Raw genomic sequence first — 18389 nt, 5'->3', positions numbered from 1 at the left:
ATGGCAATGAGTGAAGCCAAGGGACCAGAAACAACTATCTTCATTTCATTTTATTTAAATCAGCCAGACACTTTGTATCTGAATGACAGCACTTGTTAATGGTGCTGAGATTATAGGCTCCTTAATTTTAGAAAACAGAAGCAGTCAGTGTCTGAAATAGTACATTTCCTACAATGCAAAAATTAGTATAAATTTACTTCCTTTTCAAGTCAATTTCTTTTTGCCCTGCAGCAAGTTTAACAAAGATAAACTTATTTTTAATAATACTGTTCCTCTATCTTCTTTTTTGACAATTTTTTGGGGGGTCAAAAAAAATGAGAAAAGTTAAACAGAAGAGTTACCGGGATAAGTAAAATTTGCAAATATAAACTTTGTCCAAAATACAAGCTTCCTGCTCCATTCTTTATTTACATCTACCAATTCAGAATTGACAGACAAATGTGTTTTTTATATTAAACTAAAATTGTCTTTCTTACACCGCCTATCAAATTGGAGTAAAACTTATAAGGATATTGTTTAACCACCCTAAAAGTTCTAGACTTTTTAGCTATTCATTAAGTCCAAATATGCAAATGGAGCAGACAAGATTACTTAGCCCACTGATAATGTACCTACCACTCAATGGACACAGACTTCCCTACTTCCCTCTCCTCCTGCTAAAGACTCTCTTGAGTATCACCATTCTACCTCAGCTAGCCATAGGCAGTCAAAACAAGCTTTTCACTCATGGTCATATCATCCTTTCTGAAATCAGCCTGAGCCCAGCATAGAAACATTAATGAAACTTTAATAAATGTATTATAAAACATTAATGATATTATCGATCCCTTCCCTTCCCTTCCCCTTATGTACATTTTTATTTGTTATTTAAGTTATGGATAAAATAACAAGATTGAAAGCAAGTATATATGACTCTCTTAATTTTTTCCTATATACTATAAAAAGGACTCAAGGTGTCCTATAGAAATTAATACTCTTGCATTGAGACATCAGCACCTTCTCCAACACTTAAGACTGGCATTTCAGACCTACCAGCAATCTAAATGATTCAAGCACCAGTTATCAAAACAATTTCTATTGTGTTATTTATCCACTCAAAATTTCTTAATAATGCATAATTAAATTATCTTTCAACATGAAATATACTCAATGTATAACAAATGCAAAAAAATTTAAGGGGTGATATTTAGAAAAATATTTTAAATTACTAAAGTAAACACAATGAAGAAAAAGAGTCACTGATAATTTGCTAAACTTTTTCTCCTTCCAACATAGATTTTCACCAACCTATTCTAAATCATAGATGTTAAGATGACTCCAAGCCCCAGAAACATACTGGCACTTTACCGTGCTTAATGACTGAAGACATTCTTAAGGTGAAAAAGGAGTTTGTACACTTTAAGAAATGACTGTCATGAAACTGAGCACTCCCTGGGGTGCAACAAACTTTAAATAATTTGTGAATCAATTAACTGGCAACTCTCTTCATAACACAGATTTCACACTCCCAGGTCACTGCATTATCGGCCTGATACGAATCATAACATTTTGGAGAAAAGTTCATAATTGAAATCATTAATTAATTTAACAGGACTTTTAGTTATGCATTGCATTAAACAGCTGTAAAGGAGCAGAGATTAATTAGTTGTTTCTCTGACAAATTTCACTGCTGTTATTACTTGGAAAACTTTTCAACTTGAAAAGCACATCATGCTCTCTATAATCTGGTAGTGACCTATGGAAGCAATTTAAAGTTGAAGGAACTGTAATTTTTCTAAAATAAAGTCTGAAACCTCTAAGGTGTTTCTTTCTCTAGAATAAAAATAAACATTTAAATATTAAACATTATAAAGTCTGAGCATCTCCAGGTGTGAAAATGCATCTGGAATAAAGTCTAAAAGCATATGTATATATAATACATGGTTCAAATAACACACATAGTATAAGTATATATCTTAAGAAGCTCACAAAATGAAGAAAACAAAAATATACCCAGCTAGCAGTTTCATGAAGCTAGTGAGATGATATGCATTTACAAGTTTTGCATAGCTTTCTTTTTCTCTTAAAAGCAAAAATAGCCCTACCCGGTTTGGCTCAGTGGCTAGAGTAGGGGTGTCGAACTCAATCAGAGAAGGGGCCAAAATCTAAAATCCAGCCTAAATCGCGGGCCGAATGGTTTACTGAACAGTCAAACTGTCATTGTGATGGAAACGCAGTGGAGTGCAGTGATGACAGCGCGGTGCGGGCCACATTGCAAGGCCTGGCGGGACGGATTTGGCCCGCGGGCCTTGTGTTTGACACATGTGGGCTAGAGTGTCAGCCTGCGGACTGAAGGGTTCTAGATTCTATTCCAGTCAAGGACCTAAATTGCGGACTTGATCCCCGTTAAGGGATGTGCCGGAGGCAACCAATCAATGATTCTCTCTCATCACTGATGTTTCTATCTCTCTTTCCCTTTCCCTTCCTCTCTGAAATCAATAAAAATATTTATTTTTAAAAAGCAAAAATAAAAACTATTAACCATAAATAAACTGCATTTATGTTAGCATTCAGTGCCTTTACTTCTTAGAATCTGGAAGTAAATCCATTTGACTGACTTACAAGTTGTCTAGTAAGGATGATAAGGTACAGGTAAGTTCCAAAAGCACAATTTCAAGGAAAAGTGACTAGCAATTTATTCAATACATTAATCCAAACTCCTTTCATATCACATCATTCTCAGCATAACTTCATTATTTTAACAGCTTAATATCTCAAATGCTATAGTAAAAGCACTAAAAGTTGTATCATGAAAATTCTAGTAAAATGTTTAATATCCTAGAAAAATCTCCATCTTACTAAAATTAAACATTTTCCAAGTTCATATTAAAAAACAATGGCACCACTCAAAACTCTCATGTATTGTTTTTTTCCAGTCTAATCTCTTTCCCTAACCCTTCTACTGCACCCATGGCAATGATACTGAATTCTTACAATTCTCAAAACATAGTAGGCCCTTTCAATGTCTGAGTACTTTAACAAATGCTATATTCTCAGCTCAGAATATTCTATCTCCACATCCCCATTACTCCTTTAAGAAGCAGCTCAGATGTTAACCTATCAATTCAATGAAGCCTTCCCCCTTATTCTCCCTGGAAAATTGCAAATTTCTATTTTTCTTACTTCTTTCATACCTTAATTCTACAACTTATGTGTTATTATAATTTCTCTCTTCACTTGTCTCTCCACTAGGTTTTTATGCTAGCTAAAGGCTAGCATTAGTATGCTATTCACATTTAAATCTCCAATATGTCTATCTGAAACACATTAAACCTTCTGTAAATGTCTCTTGATTATAAAAGGAATAAATAGGGAAAGGGGGTAGGAGAATGTAGAAGAGGCTAAAGGGGTATAAATGGTGATGGAAGGAGAACTGACTTGGGGTGGTGAGCATACAATACAATGTACAGATTATGTGTTAAGGAGTTGTATACATGAAACCTACATTTTATTAACCAATGTCACCCAATAAATTCAATAATAACTTAAAAATAAAAAGGAATAAATGAATGTGCACATATTTATTTCCACATTTCATTTCTGTATTTATTGAACATCTATTATAAATCAACCACAGAGCTAGATGCTTGACAAAATCTCCACAAACTTTTAAAGTAAAGAAAAAGATAGCTTCTCTGTATTTTTTAAAAGCTACTTTTTTATTATTTTGTTTAAAAATTGGTAATTATTATCTAATTAAACTTGGAGTGGGGCATCAAAAAATAAAAAAACTGAAAATATGTTATTTCAGGATATTTTCTTTTATATCAAAGACACTTTGCAACAAAAGATCTCTTTCCCAGGGGTGAAATTAAACTAACATGTTTAAAACAGTAAGCCTCTGGTTCTACCACGGCTCCTTTATCTTGGCAATATACATGAACGTCTATTGGAACAAGTGTTTCCTCACTTGAGCAGAAGAGTGAATCTTCATCTTTACAAAGATAGCATTTTATAAAGTTGCAATGATTACACTGCTAGTTCCACTTTTAGATGCATTATGTCCAATAATTCACTGTCAGGGGGAGGCAAATGGTAATGGTTTGTGCCTTATCATTCACATTTTCTCACTTATATCTTTATAGCTCATTTATTTCTCATTTCAGCCCACTACAATGGCAAGGATAAGTTGGCATTTTCTTAAAGTGTTGTCCTTAAATAAGAATCTGTGGCAATTTTGCTCTTTAATAAGGGTGTATGCTATTCCAAGAGTTTATCTCAGAGTTCTTGCAAGAATTAAATGAGATAGCATATTTAGGTACTCAATAAATATTAGTCCTTTTCCATCCCTCTTACCCTGAAATGCACCCGACCCAGAGAACATGTCCTAAAGCAGGTTGTTACTATGAAATTATTCTGGCATTATATACATATAGGCATGCATTCTTTACTTACATAATGGAACTACTGAATAATAGGTGTAAGATAGTGAAAAGTGAAGTATCTATCATTGTTAGAAATAATGAAATGGACAAACAGTGAAATTAAAAGTGATAAAGAGTAAAGATGAAGTTTGCCTAAGCAGATCCTAAATTGCTGGTAATAGGTCCACTTTCTTGCAACGAATTACTCCTTGTGACCAAGAAAGCTGACCAAAGTTAAAAGCTAAAGTACAGAACAAAACAAAATTAGCTTCCACATAGGAGTCAAACTCAAAACATTTGCTGCATTTGCTCCATTATAAAAATTCATTTTGGTTACCTTAAGAGGTACTAGAACCAATGACACTTTAGGAAAGTGATATGTTGACAGCATCACATAATCCTAAGATACAGAAGAATCCTGAATCAAGAATAGAATTCATATCTAAAAAAGTATAAGTTTTGATACTACCTAAAGATTCACATTAAAATATATAAGTAAGAGAAGACCATGGTAACATTAGATTTGTTCCTTTAGACTCAATAAATTAGGGAACCTGAAACATACAACCCACCAACTCTGCAAAATCTTTTCTAAATAATAGTGAATGTTGCTCTTCTTTAGGCTCATCTTATCAGAATATGTATTTGCTTTATTTCTTGTTTTGCATTTCATTCTACCAAAACACTCAAAATTACCCCATGATTTGTATATTTGTGAATTCAAATCTGTCTACTCACAGCAATATTTGGGAGTTTTATCAACACATCTCAATGTATTACTGATAATATTATTATTACACTCTACTATCACTGAAAAGTAATCCTTCTTACCTTCCTCTAACCTTCAAAGCATTTTTTTGTAATAGTATCTTTGAATCCAAGTTCATCTTATTCCACCTTGTCTGAGTACACTTGAGAAAGCTAGTCCTAGAATCTTGACCTTGAGTTCAATGAGGCTTAGATCTAGCACACCTGCTTGCTTTTAAATTCTCCTCTGGGGTAACATCATATAGCAATTACATAGTGAACAAGTCCAACTCCTTGTATAAAAGTGTGCTTACTAAAGTATGTTTATAGTTAGTGCAGCAGAAGTACCTGAGTCAATAGTAATTTTCACTGTGGAATATTTGGTTTTCTCTTTAAAGCTCATACAGTGACTAAAGACACATCTTACTCCCAAGAAGATAACAAAGTAGATGTCAACTTTTGAACATTTCTTCTGAGAGTATATGTTTGGCCAATAGGAGAAAGATATACAAGAAGGTAGAAATTGTTTCATTTTTTCCTAGATCATCATTTTAATAAGCAGAGACAAGATCCATCTACTTAAAAATTCCAAGAATCATCTTTCTAATAAAAGAATAAAGGTTATCATGAAAAATATAAGGATTGCATGTATGAATGCAAAACGAAAGGAAGGGGCAGAGGAAATGAGAAGATAGAAGGGAAAGTAGGAGGAGAGAGGAGAGTTACAGGAAAGGAGAGAGAGAAGAGAAGAGGAGAAGAGAAGAGAAGAGAAGAGAAGAGAAGAGAAGAGAAGAGAAGAGAAGAGAAGAGAAGAGAAGAGAAGAGAAGAGAAGAGAAGAGAAGAGAAGAGAAGAGAAGAGAAGAGAAGGGAAGGGAAGGGAAGGGAAGGGAAGGGGAGGGAAGAGAAGAGAAGAGAAGAGAAGAGAAGAGAAGAGAAGAGAAGAGAAGAGAAGAGAAGAGAAGAGAAGAGAAGAGAAGAGAAGAGAAGAGAAGAGAAGAGAAGAGAAGAGGAGAAGAGAAGCGAAGCGAAGCGAAGAGAAGAGGAAAACAAGGAAGGAGAGATAGAGGGAAAGAGAAAGAGACAGAGAACGGAGGGAAGAGAGACAGAAACTGTCTTGCATTAAAACCTAAGAATGTGGCAGTGGTTGAGGATAGGAAAAGAGGTCTTAAAAGCCAACCATACCCATTATTTTCTTTCTAAAATATTTCCTCTTTTGCAGAGAGACTGTGGAAAAATGAGGTAAGTGAATTACTTTCACAAATACTCGTTCTTATTTCACTTAGTTTCATGGAGCTGATAGCCCCACAACTTGATTAAGAATTTCAGTGGTCACATTTCTGCATAGTCAAAATGATTCCAAACAATTTCTCTAATGTGTTACACATATAAACAGAGTTTTCTTCAAAACCAGGCATGGTGGTCATTTTTTTCTCAGTCTTTCTCTTCAACAAACCTAGTTATTATGGAAAACGAAAGGAAAATTCCACTCTTCATTCATATTTGAGTTCCTCTGACTTGCTAAGATATCCTGTCCTGTAGTATAAAGAGCAATTCCAAGAATATCTATTTTTTTCCTGAAAATAAGACTTTTACAAGATTTAATTTACAAAATTTAAATAGAGAAAGTTTTCTTATCCATGGCTCTGAAGATTTTTTTTCATTCTTCTTTTCTTTCTTTTCCATTTTTTTAGTGTGTAATAATTATTTCATAAGAAGTTTCAATTCACATTATTAAAAATATGTGACAATTATCATTTCAAGTCTGTTTTTCTCAGCATTTATTTTTAATGCCAAAATTAAGAAATTATTAGAGTTGAAAGAGCACGTCATTGAGACAATCAATCTTAAATTTGAATTCAGCCTCTATCATTTATACTGTTACTCTTAGGAAAGCTTATATATGACTCTGAGACTCAATTTCGTCACCTATAAAAATGGGTGTAACAGTTTTCTACCTCACAGTGTAATTATGAGAATTATATGAAAAAAAATTTCATGACAAATATATATAAAGCATTTAACACAACATCTGGCACAATTAAGCACTTAATATATGATGTTATTAATAAATTATATCCCACTAAGTAGAGTACAAAAGTTATTTCCTAATGATTTTACCAAAACAGCCAATGTAATTAGAGTCCTATGGTGTACACTCGGTTATATAAAAACAATGTCAGACCTCTTTTTCCCTCCATAGACCCCCATCTACCACACACCTGACCCCTCCCAGCCTTCCAGGAATTCACCACACTATTGTCTGTGTCCATGGTTACACATATATGCATATAAATTCTTTATTTTCAATAATAAAGATAATTAAAAAAAAACAATGGCAGACCAAAGAACATGAATATCAAAACAAAAAAAAATACCTATGTTAATGCAATATTTTTCAAACTATTGAGTGGATAATAATAATCAATTTTCTGAGTGCCAATCAGCAATTTTTATTAAAAAGAAAAGGTGATAAAGGAAGGGAGGAACAAAGGAAGCGAAGGAAATGAGAGGGGGGGAAAGAGAAAATAGAACACATCACATGTAAAAAGAGTAAATATCGTTCATGAGAACTTTTTATCTCAGTTATATAACATTGCATACTGGGTCAGAATAGACATGTCTTGGTCTGCATCATAATAAAAAATTGTTTGAAACCCTAACTTAAGAGGAGCTGAAACCACTGCTCTCACATAAAAGGGAAAGAGCCAACCACCTTATTCATTAAGGTTTCTCTAATTCATGGACTATAGCAATTGAAGCCATTTAGTGCCCTTGGGGATATCCCTTGTTATATTCTTATTTGAAAGACTATAAGACAAAAGTAGTTACCTATCAGTTTACCCAAGGGCAAGAGAGAAAAACTTCTGAATAATCATTCTAGTTCTAGAATCATGAATTAAGGGATGATTTATAATGAAGAAAAATAATATAATTAGGATTTCAAATGTCATTCTTTTCATATTCAATAAATTCAAGCACTTACAAATAAAAGACCAAGGAAACTACTCTCTAAAAAATGATTTGTGGAATCAAAGGACAGCAGTGTCACCCAACATGCTTTATTTAAAGAAACTCAGTAATCTCTCCTTTTGAAAAATATATAAGATACGGATAATGTATGGGATGGCAGGAAGAAAGCAATACACAAAAGGAAGGTGCATATAAGTGATTTGTTCTCTTTGGTCTTATTTCAAACCAAACCAGTATGGTGGTCAGCTGTCAGCCAAAGAGAACAGGGCCAGGAACAGAGCCAATCAAGCTGCGTTAAGTAACTAGTCATTCCACAGAAATATGTACAGCTCTTGTTCCCTGGCAGTACAGCTGGCAACAGCACAGCAGTAATTTGAGGGGCTTTCTATAGAGTGCTTATGAGTTTGATTTCACTGTTGGCTTCTTGCCATTGCAACCTATACACTGGGTAGCTCTGTGAGTTACCCAACTATATGCTTAGATGATAAAGAATCAGATTTTTCACTTGGTAGGCATGAAGTCAGCTGAGTTTTTACTTTGCCAAATGCTTCTTTTTTTGTTTTTGTGAACTCCTTGGGTTAAGAAAAATACATAGTTTGTTTTGCCAAGCACTTTTCCCCTACACTTTGAGCCATGTATTTCTTTGGGAAACTAAATTCTTTCTATTTCACTCATAATTCATCAAACTGTTTTCTCTGACAACTTAAATCTTTAAAGCTTTTTAAATACCACTTCTCTCATTTTATCTCCATTACTCTCCTTTTTCATACTTTCCCATTGACAATAAAAAAAAAAATACATAAAATTTGCCAGATTTGAAGTAAAAAGAATGAATATAATTCAATTTCTGAGGTTCAAGATGTTTTACATGTGACCAAATATAATAGTGTATGTATAAGTGATTCAGATGCTGCCTTAAAAAATACAAAAAGTTTCTAAGCTAAGAACACAAAGAAATTAACAAACAAATACAAGTCAATCCATTCTCATGAAAATTCTTGAGCAGTAACTAAATGCACATTTAACCATCTGTATAACCCGATGCCTTGTATTCATATATGAGCAAGGCTATGTGGACACATAAAAATGTTGAACATCTAGCATCAGAACTCTCATAAAGGCATCAAATATACTGTACAGATATGATGCCTAAATGATCTAATAAAAGCCAATTTCTAATGATTAAAAAAAACAAGCTCCCTATAGAAAAACAAGCAATTGTTGACAAAGCCTTGATTCCAAGGAAAGATGGATGGACATGAATTATGAAAGTTTTTGTAGGAAATTACACATATTTTTTTAAATTAAAATAGAATTTAACTTGTTTAAGAAACCAGGGTAGAGGAGTGGGAGATACAAACCTTCTCCTGAGGTGTAACATGAAGCATAACTTAAGATATCATTATTCTTCAATTTTAATATAAGCTATTGAGACTTGTAATGAAAGGTCAGAAGTATTGCCTGCAACCAACTGCACTGTCACATTCTCATTCATCTGCTGAGCCTGAAGCCCCACAGCAGCTGAAGACTGTCCAATCAAGCTTTCCAAATCATCCCCCAAAGCACATGTATTAGTGGATACCACGTTGCACATGCTCCTCACTCACCTCACCCAACCCTCTCTGCCACCAGTAATCCCTTTCGTTACCAGCATGCTATCCTTCAGCCATAGAAGCGGCATTAGAATCAGATCCCTGCTAGCCATCTCTGTCAGTTCAGCTGGAGATGGAAGGCCCACTCATTCAGTTGCAGCCATTGGAGTAGTGCATAATTCTGGGAATTATTCATTCTAACCAATTGTGAAACCACCATTGAAGAAGCATGCTTAAGTGGTATGTCCTTGTTTGTGACTGGGCATAAGAGTTAGTTTGTTAGCATTTTGGATAAAGGTGTGTGTGTGCGCGCAAAAGCACATAGTATGTGAACATCTGCGACTATAAGAGCTACATGGAACTGAGTTATTTTCCTCTTGAATTAAGTCATACAAATAGCTATGCTGAAATATAATCTATAATAATAAAAGCATAATATGCTAATTAGACCAGATAGCCGAATGACCTTTCAGACGTCCTTCCGGACAACTTTCCAGATGAAGCTGGGGCTGCAAGGACTGAGGCAAGCCACCGCAGCTGCGAGGGCTGAGCCCCTTGCACAAGTTTCGTGCATCAGGCCTCTAGTACTTTATAAAATACATCACTCTCTTTCCGTGGAGGGACCCAAAAGGACAATTGGGCAGGTTTCACATCAGTTGAGGTATGGGTGGACACTGTGTTCTTTCTTTGCACCCAAAACAACAAGTTAGAAAATAAATCTGTTTGGAAAAATTATCTCAGCTTTTACCATGAGAAGGAGAATTAGAAAAGTTTGAGAGGTTCCTTATCCAAAAAAAACAACAAGCATTCGTATTAGACTGTATGTGCAGATCAATAAGATTCTATAGAAATGAAAAAGTATTCTTAACAAGAAAGTTAAGTTCAAATGAATGTTGTTTTCAAAGATGATTCTAAAGAAGGACCCAGTGTTAGAGGTTTTCATTAGAAGTTCTAAAAAAAAAACAATTCCTAGTTCTTTAAGTGAAATAAGGGTAAATGGCAGTTTACTGTGTTATGCCACTCGGGTCTATATGACCTCAACAGTACAAATGATATTTTCTGGGATTTTGTTTTCCCTTAGAAAGAAAAACAGAAAGAAAAGTTTTTACATAATCATGTGTCATAGAGTAAGAAATGGACATATAAATGTCAGCTCAGTATAAAGGATCCCTAAAGAAAAGGAAGAAGCCCAGGAGATGTGCATGTCGAACAAAAATGGAGAATATGGCTATATTTCAGCTCAAGCCAATATTTCCTTTTCAGGAATCATCCCTTCTGGCTCACTGCTGCCAATCCATGGATAGCATATGAGCAAGATGAGTTCATGAGTAAGATAAACAGGGATGTTCCACGGCAGGTAAATAAATTTGTTTCCACTGAGATAATTATTCTTACCGTGTGTCACTGCTCTCGTGGCATAAACAGGACAGGTGATGACATCCTATAAAATGCAATTTTTATCCCTATACTCCTGACATCGAGATACATAACTCATTCAGCTCTCATAAATTTTTTTTTGCTCTGAAGCTACGAGTGGTTTTTTTGTTATTATTGCGCTTGTTTTTTTGGCTTTTTAAAAATCGTTATTGAATGTCTGATAATGTTAAGAGACTGACAGAGGGGAATGGGACTGTATTATTTTAGGCTACCTGGACCTATTAAGGACTACATATGTAATTATGTGAGATAGCTAAATATAATTATATTACTTGGATTTTTTTAAAGATTAATATATGCATTATATTGTATAATCTCTCTGCAATACCTGTGCTCTCAAATCAATGCCCTCTCCCACACCTCACACTCTTTCAGACCTAACCTAGGCAAGAAACAAGGAGTCACAATTCTTTGTACCAACAAATAATTTTTCTAACTATATTTCATTAGGACCTTATTCCAAAAGTATATGCATACTTACAAGATGGTTAATCCTCATTAAAAACTAAGATTACATGACATAATTACATGTAAATAAGAAAAATGAATTAAATTCTTACCCCTTCCTATGTCGGGCACTAGTTGTGAATCATATATACAATTAGAGTTATATTGCCAAGCTAAAAATATTGGTAAAGATCTAAAAATGACAAACAGTGCCTTTTAAATTAATGTCTTATTAGTTGAGTGAAGTACACTGACAAAGAATAATTTATGCTTATTCAAACTGCACTCGACATCTTCAGGTGTTTCCAAATGAGCTCACAGAAGAGTGATTAAATGCATCTGATAACAAGCCACACATTGCTGAAATTACTTACCGCCTCATTTTATGATTAATTAAACATGTAGATTAAAGTTGCAAAAGAATTTAGATTAATGAGCAAGTTAAGTCTTGCTGATATAAGTGAATTGGGAATTGGATGCTCTGTGGAACTTTATAAACATGCATTTTATAATGAATAAGACAAGGCTACATGCAGAATCGTGGCCACCAGGGCCTTTTGACGATGCAGTCTTTTTTAACATGGTTTGACAGCTTTCAAATAACATTCTTCCATAGGCTTTAAACTTTGTGCTCTGCTATAAAACACAAGACTACGTAACTCATGTACCAGGAGTACAATTATTTTTAAGCTCTCCAAGGAAATGACCCCCTGGAGCAGCAGCTGTTCAGAAAAAAAAAAATGACAAGCTCAATTGTTATTTTAATCAGAAATAGTTTCATAGTTAACAGCAGTTATGCAACTTGTAAAATTATATGATACCTCATCAGTACCTCCTCTTCCATACCCCTTCCTCCAAAAATAAAACCATCCCCAAAAGTCATAGCTTCCAGAGGACTTATTAGCAAAGCAGGGTGCTCGATCATTCATAAAATATTCAAAGCCTTTTATTAGTGAAGTTTCTGTGCTAGGAAAGGTTATGTTTAAATTTATGACAACTCTTATCAGCTTGAAGAGTGTGTCAAAATATCTGCTGGGGTTTGCTGAGTATCCAATTTTTCTCTTTTAAGATCAGTTTTACCTAATCCATGTAACTCAGGCTGTGTCAAAAGCCGAGGTGGACTTTATTACTTCCCAGAGCAAAAGAAATTCAGGTTGATCACAGAGATGTAGTGCATTCTCCTTTGCAAGGAACTCAGAAGTGAAAATAAATTGAGTCAAAGTTATTAAACTAGCTTTTAGTTTCAAATCTATTCCACTTCTATTACTAAGCTGGTAGCACAATGCCATTCATTAAGTACCACAGAATAATAAAGACACTCCTACAAATTCTTTGAATGGATCCAATCTGCTATCTAAAATACACCTTTAATTTTTTCTACTTATTTTTAGATGCATGATTCAATTCTTGGCAAGAGTGAGATTTTTTAAAAGTGTTAAATGTTTTCCCTTTCAATTTAGATTTTTTAGCCTCCAAAGCCTTACCAAGCAAACTATGGAAATTTTTACATAAGAATCAAAAGGAGCTGCTTCATGACACAGGTGGCAAATTACCCTCATTAACCCCACATATTTATCATGTGGACATAATTGCCCATTTGAAGATTTATGTTAATGAAAATATAATATTGAGACATAAGTCTCTGACTACACTGAAATTCATTAAAAGGTAAAATCATTTTTTAAACAGACAAAACAAAATAGTCTTCATTTGATATGTTTATTTCAATTTTACTATGTTGTGTTTTTCACTGAGTAATTTAAACCATATTTTATCACCACAAAAGGTTACCTCAAATTTGTAAGCTTTTCCCTTATAGTTCAACTTGAATATAACAGTAAGGTCTTCTAGGTAAAAATATGGACCCAAATACTTCAAGGACCAAATAATATACTTTTTATTTATATAAAAATTTAAATTTCTCATTTATATCCTTCAAAGGAGGAAATCTGACAACAAAGTAGTTACATTAGCCTGAAAGAACCTAGGTTGGGTAACTAAAAAAAAATTCCTTTACAATTTTAAATGCACTTGGTATGAGCCAACGGGCATAGATTATTCATACAGCTCAACAGCCACCAAATTTTAAGAATCAGGATCTTTCCACTCCAGTCATTGCTATATTATTCCATGGCCCCACAAATTATGAGGCGTGTCCTGGAATTACTAATAACTTAATAAAATTGTGTCATTCCTAAAGCATTTTAATACAAGAAGATACATTTATTTCCCTATGAAAGTAACTTTTGTAAAGTCCTAAATACTGAATATACTTAGCTATTATATGTATTTATTATAATTAGCATGTTTCAGTTTTTTGATAAATGCTTTATAAAATGTACCTGCACTGAGTGCATAAATTTACTGGTTATTTAAAGTTAAAGAGTTAAATGTTTACCTGAAATACCAAAATAGGTACTTTGCTCTGAAATTTTGAATAAATGAGCAATTTAAAATATCCCAAATCAGCCATAATGTCATATAAAAATTCCTAAACATTACTTTCATTAAATCAAGATGGCAATTTATTGTAACATATTTTCTTTTATTTCACAACATATAGTCATGTGGGCTATGAACCTTGCATTTTTAAAAGGAGATTAATATTTTCTCTATTTCATATATGGATTGAAAAAAGTATTAAAATACTCACCAGAGACTAAAATGAGACGACTAAATTCATTTTTGAATGTGATTGGGCCAAGGTTTGTCAAGGTGAACTACAAATGCGTTAATATCCACCACACTGCCAAATGCTGAATTATTAATATCGTCGGCTCCTCAGTTTCAGTTCATGCCCTATAGAGGAGTTTTGTGAGATCCATCAAAAACTCAGCCTCTCAACATGTTTACAAGCATCCTGGAGGTAAAACGACTTAATCTAAAAAATGAAGTTACTCTAACCAAGCAAACTGTCATCAAGGCCAGACTAGGCTTCATAAATGCAAAGAACTAGACTACGGCAGAGGGAGCAAAAATGAAGCCAGGTGCCACTCCATGCCAGATCCTTGACCACTCGGCTCCCAGCACTTGAGATACTAGGCAGAGGACTAACCACAGTTCTTCCTGTACCAGGATCTACAGCATTACGTACTGTACTTATAAGTTGTTTGGAGATTTATAAACTATGATTATTTTTTAAAGTCAAAGGTTTCTAAACTTTACTCTGTACTTTATATTGTATCAATTCTATGATGAATAATTCAGATCAAAACTGATTTTGTTTGCCCTGGCAGGGTGGCACAGTTGATTGGAGCATCATCCCATACACCAAAGGGTTGCAGGTTTGATTCTCCATCAGGGCATATACCTAGGTTGCAGATTCGATCCCCAGCCAAGCACATATGGCATGCAACTGATGGATGTTTCTCTCTCTCTGAAAACCAATGAAAACCCTATCCTTGGGTGAGGATTTTTATAAAGTGATTGTGTTCATAAAATGCATAACCTACAGCTAAAACTAATATATGTCAATTATATCAGAAATAGATAAATACAAATGGGTTGGAAAGCTGGGGAAATTTAAGATTTTTGAAAGTCATCTGTCCGACCTTTCATTCAATAGCTATGTCCCCTATAAAGCAAGACAATAGTCTGGTGAAGGCCTGGGGAGGTGGGGGGGGCAGGGCAGATACAGCCAGAAGGGGTCAATGGGGGAAAAGGGGACATCTGAAATAGTTTAAACAACAATGGTAAATTTTTTAAAACAAAAAAGATTTAATTGTGGTAGTACAATGGTTTAATTTGTATATAACACTTAGCTAATAATCCCAATAATTTTAAATATAAGTTAAGACAAGAAAATGAAAAGAAACTGGGTGTTAAAGTTATGAAGGTCTTAGTATTAAATCACAAAAATTCAATACAACCCTCATTTGCCACAGAAATAAGTGTGAACATTAGTTATACTCATAAATTATATATATACATATACATATATATTATACCTGGGCTCTTATACAAAGTGATGAGAGGTCACAAAGTCCTTCTTGAAGCATTTTCCTTTCCTCATCAGAAGATATAGAATGTCTAAAAAGAAGAAACTAATAGTTATTGGACCCACTATCTGCCAGATATAAAATAAATGTTCTCTATGCATCAGATAATCTTCCCAACAGCCACACTCCTTTTATAAATAGGACACTGAGTCTTAAGCTAAGTAATTTGTCCAGAGTCACACCAATGGTGGGGATGAGAGTAAAGCCCTAGAATGCAACTCCAAGGTTCGTTTGTTCTCTCTGCTACATTATGCTTATTTATAGCCTAGACCAATGGTCGGCAAACTCATTAGTCAACAGAGCCAAATATCAACAGTACAATGATTGAAATTTCTTTTGAGAGCCAAAATTTTTAAACTTAAACTTCTTCTAACGCCACTTTTTCAAAATAGACTTGCCCAGGTCATGGTATTTTGTGGAAGAGCCACACTCAAGGGGCCAAAGAGCTGCATGTGGCTCGTGAAACGCAGTTTGTCGACCACGGGCCTATACTATTTTTGTATTTATGTTATTCTCTACTAGCTAGAATTCCTTTCTGGTTCTCATCCCTACTACTTCCTTCCAAGGTTTATCTACCCCAAAAAGTATGTTGTATTCTCTCAGCACTTTGTTTAAAAGCCTTTATTACAATACTTGAAGTTACAAGGATTCATACAATAACTTTACATAAAGTTACCAATATTATCATCTATATTACAGCAATATAATCAGAAAATGGTTTCATTGACACACTACAGTATGTTTCTCCCATTCTACACTCCTCTAATCTCTCTCACTTTCAGAGGAACTGTTATTATTATTATTACTATGATCATTATCATTATTACTTTATATTACCAACCTCAACCAACCAACTTTTGTTCTCATTCTATTCTCTGGATTCCCAAGATAGTGCATATTTTCCTGCTTTTAATCTGCTCAAATGTCCTCACCTCTCTTTCCTTTCAAACAAAAATTCTACTCCTTAATATTTTATAAAATGTATAAGACATTCTTGATTGTTCATTTTTTGCAACAAATATCTAAGCACCTATTGTTTGCTAGAAACTAAGAATAGAAAACAAGATAGAACTTATTTGTCTAAGAGTTTACAACTTACCACAAAAAGATAAGTAAACCAAAATTTATAACATAGATTTTTATCATAATAAAAGTATGTAAAAGTTATGTGGATACAAAGAATAAAAATTAAATTAATGAGCCATTCATGGAGATAATAGTCCAAAAAGGCTTCCTATTGAAGGTTGTATATAAAATAAAGTTTCACTAACAGGACACAGCAGAGGAATAACAATAGTATTCATCTGTTATTGAAAATTTTCTGTGTGAAGCACTCAATTAAATTCCTTATATAATTTCTTCATGTATGTGGAGACTTATACTACTGACCAAAATGGACAAATAATGAGAGAATTTAACCTTCTGGCTTAAACTAAAAAAAAAATGAGCAAAATGTATGAAAATAATAATTCTCAGACACTGACCAGCAGGCATTGAAGGACGGCAATTTCTGAGAAAGGAAAAACAAATGAGTTTATCCTTACAGCTTACTACATAAAAAAAGAAATTACTGCCCAAGACGATTTGGCTCAGTGGATAGAGCATCAGCCTGCAGACTGAAAGATCCTGGGTTCAATTTTGGTCAAGGGCATGCACCAGTTGCAAATCTGTTCCTTGGTACTGCCTGCAGGAGGCAACCAATCGATGTGTCTCTTTCACATCAATGTTTCTTCTGCCTCTTGCCCTCCTTTCCACTCTTTCTAAAAATCAATAGAAATCCTCAAATGAGGAATAAAAGAAAGGAAAAAAGGGAGGGAGTGAGGGAGAAAGAGAGAGAGGGAGGGAGGGAGAAAGAAAGCGAGGGGGGGGAGGGAAAAAGAGAGGGAGGGAGGGAGAAAGAAAGAGAGGGAGGAAGAAAGAGAGGGAAGGAGGGAGAAAGGGAGGGAGGGAGAAAGAGAGGGGGGGAGAGGGAGAGAAAGAGAGAGAGGCAGGGAGGGAGGCAGGGAGAAAGAGAGGGAGGCAGGGAGAAAGAGGGAGGCAGGGAAGGAGAGAGGGAGGTAGGGAAGGAGAGAGGGAAGGAGGGGCGGGGAGAAAGAAAGAAGGGAAGGAAGGGAGGGAGGGAGGGAGGGGAGAAGGAGGCTTTGAGGAGAAGTAAGGCAGGAGAAGGAGGAAGGAGGAAGGAGGAAGTTCTCAGGACTTCAGGCCGGAGTCCTCGGAAGGAATCACTGACTGCAGTGCTCAGAGACAGAGCTTTGTGGTCTCAGTGAGTTAAGAAGATAGAGCTGAGGATTCTAGGGAGACCAAGGTGGTCATAGTGCATAAGCAGACTAACAGAGGAGAGTTAGATTGCCAGAGACCTGCAGAGTTCCTCACAAAAATTTAAGCAATTACTAATCAGCTAGCTCACACATAGAAGGAAACTAACCAAAGTTAGAGCAAGATATCCAAAAGGATCAGAAAGAATAACCCCAAAGCTCACATAAACCAAGGAATAGTTTATTTTCCCATCATCAAAAGTATAAAACTTCGCCGAAGCCGGTTTGGCTCAGCGGTAGGGCGTCGGTCTGTGGACTGAAAGGTCCCAGGTTCGATTCCGGTCAAGGGCATGTACATTGGTTGTGGGCACATTCCCAGTAGGGGTTGTGCAAGAGGCAGCTGGTCGATGTTTCTCTCTGATCGACGTTTCTAGCTCTCTATCTCTCTCCCTTCCTCTCTGTAAAAAATCAATAAAATATATTTTTTTAAAAAGTATAAAACTTCAAAACAAAAGGGGTATTGGTGAGTACTCAAAGCA

General features: G+C 34.9%; 1 protein-coding gene across 3 annotated transcripts in view; it reads right to left on the bottom strand.

Annotated features, from left to right (window-relative positions):
* SOX6 (SRY-box transcription factor 6) overlaps positions 1 to 18389 on the bottom strand; it is a 525015-nt gene that overhangs the window by 409018 nt on the left and 97608 nt on the right. The window contains exon 3 of one of the 3 annotated variants that reach the window (XM_045577988.1): positions 15545 to 15626. The exons of the other annotated variants lie outside the window; for them this stretch is intronic. The gene's annotated coding sequence lies outside the window, so the exon portion shown is untranslated. The remainder of the gene's footprint in view (positions 1 to 15544; positions 15627 to 18389) is intronic. 3 annotated transcript variants of the gene reach the window in all.

The sequence above is a fragment of the Pipistrellus kuhlii genome, unplaced genomic scaffold, assembly GCF_014108245.1.
Source record: "Pipistrellus kuhlii isolate mPipKuh1 unplaced genomic scaffold, mPipKuh1.p scaffold_m20_p_9, whole genome shotgun sequence".
Lineage (NCBI taxonomy): Eukaryota > Metazoa > Chordata > Mammalia > Chiroptera > Vespertilionidae > Pipistrellus > Pipistrellus kuhlii.
This window is presented reverse-complemented; position numbering and strand designations above follow the sequence as displayed.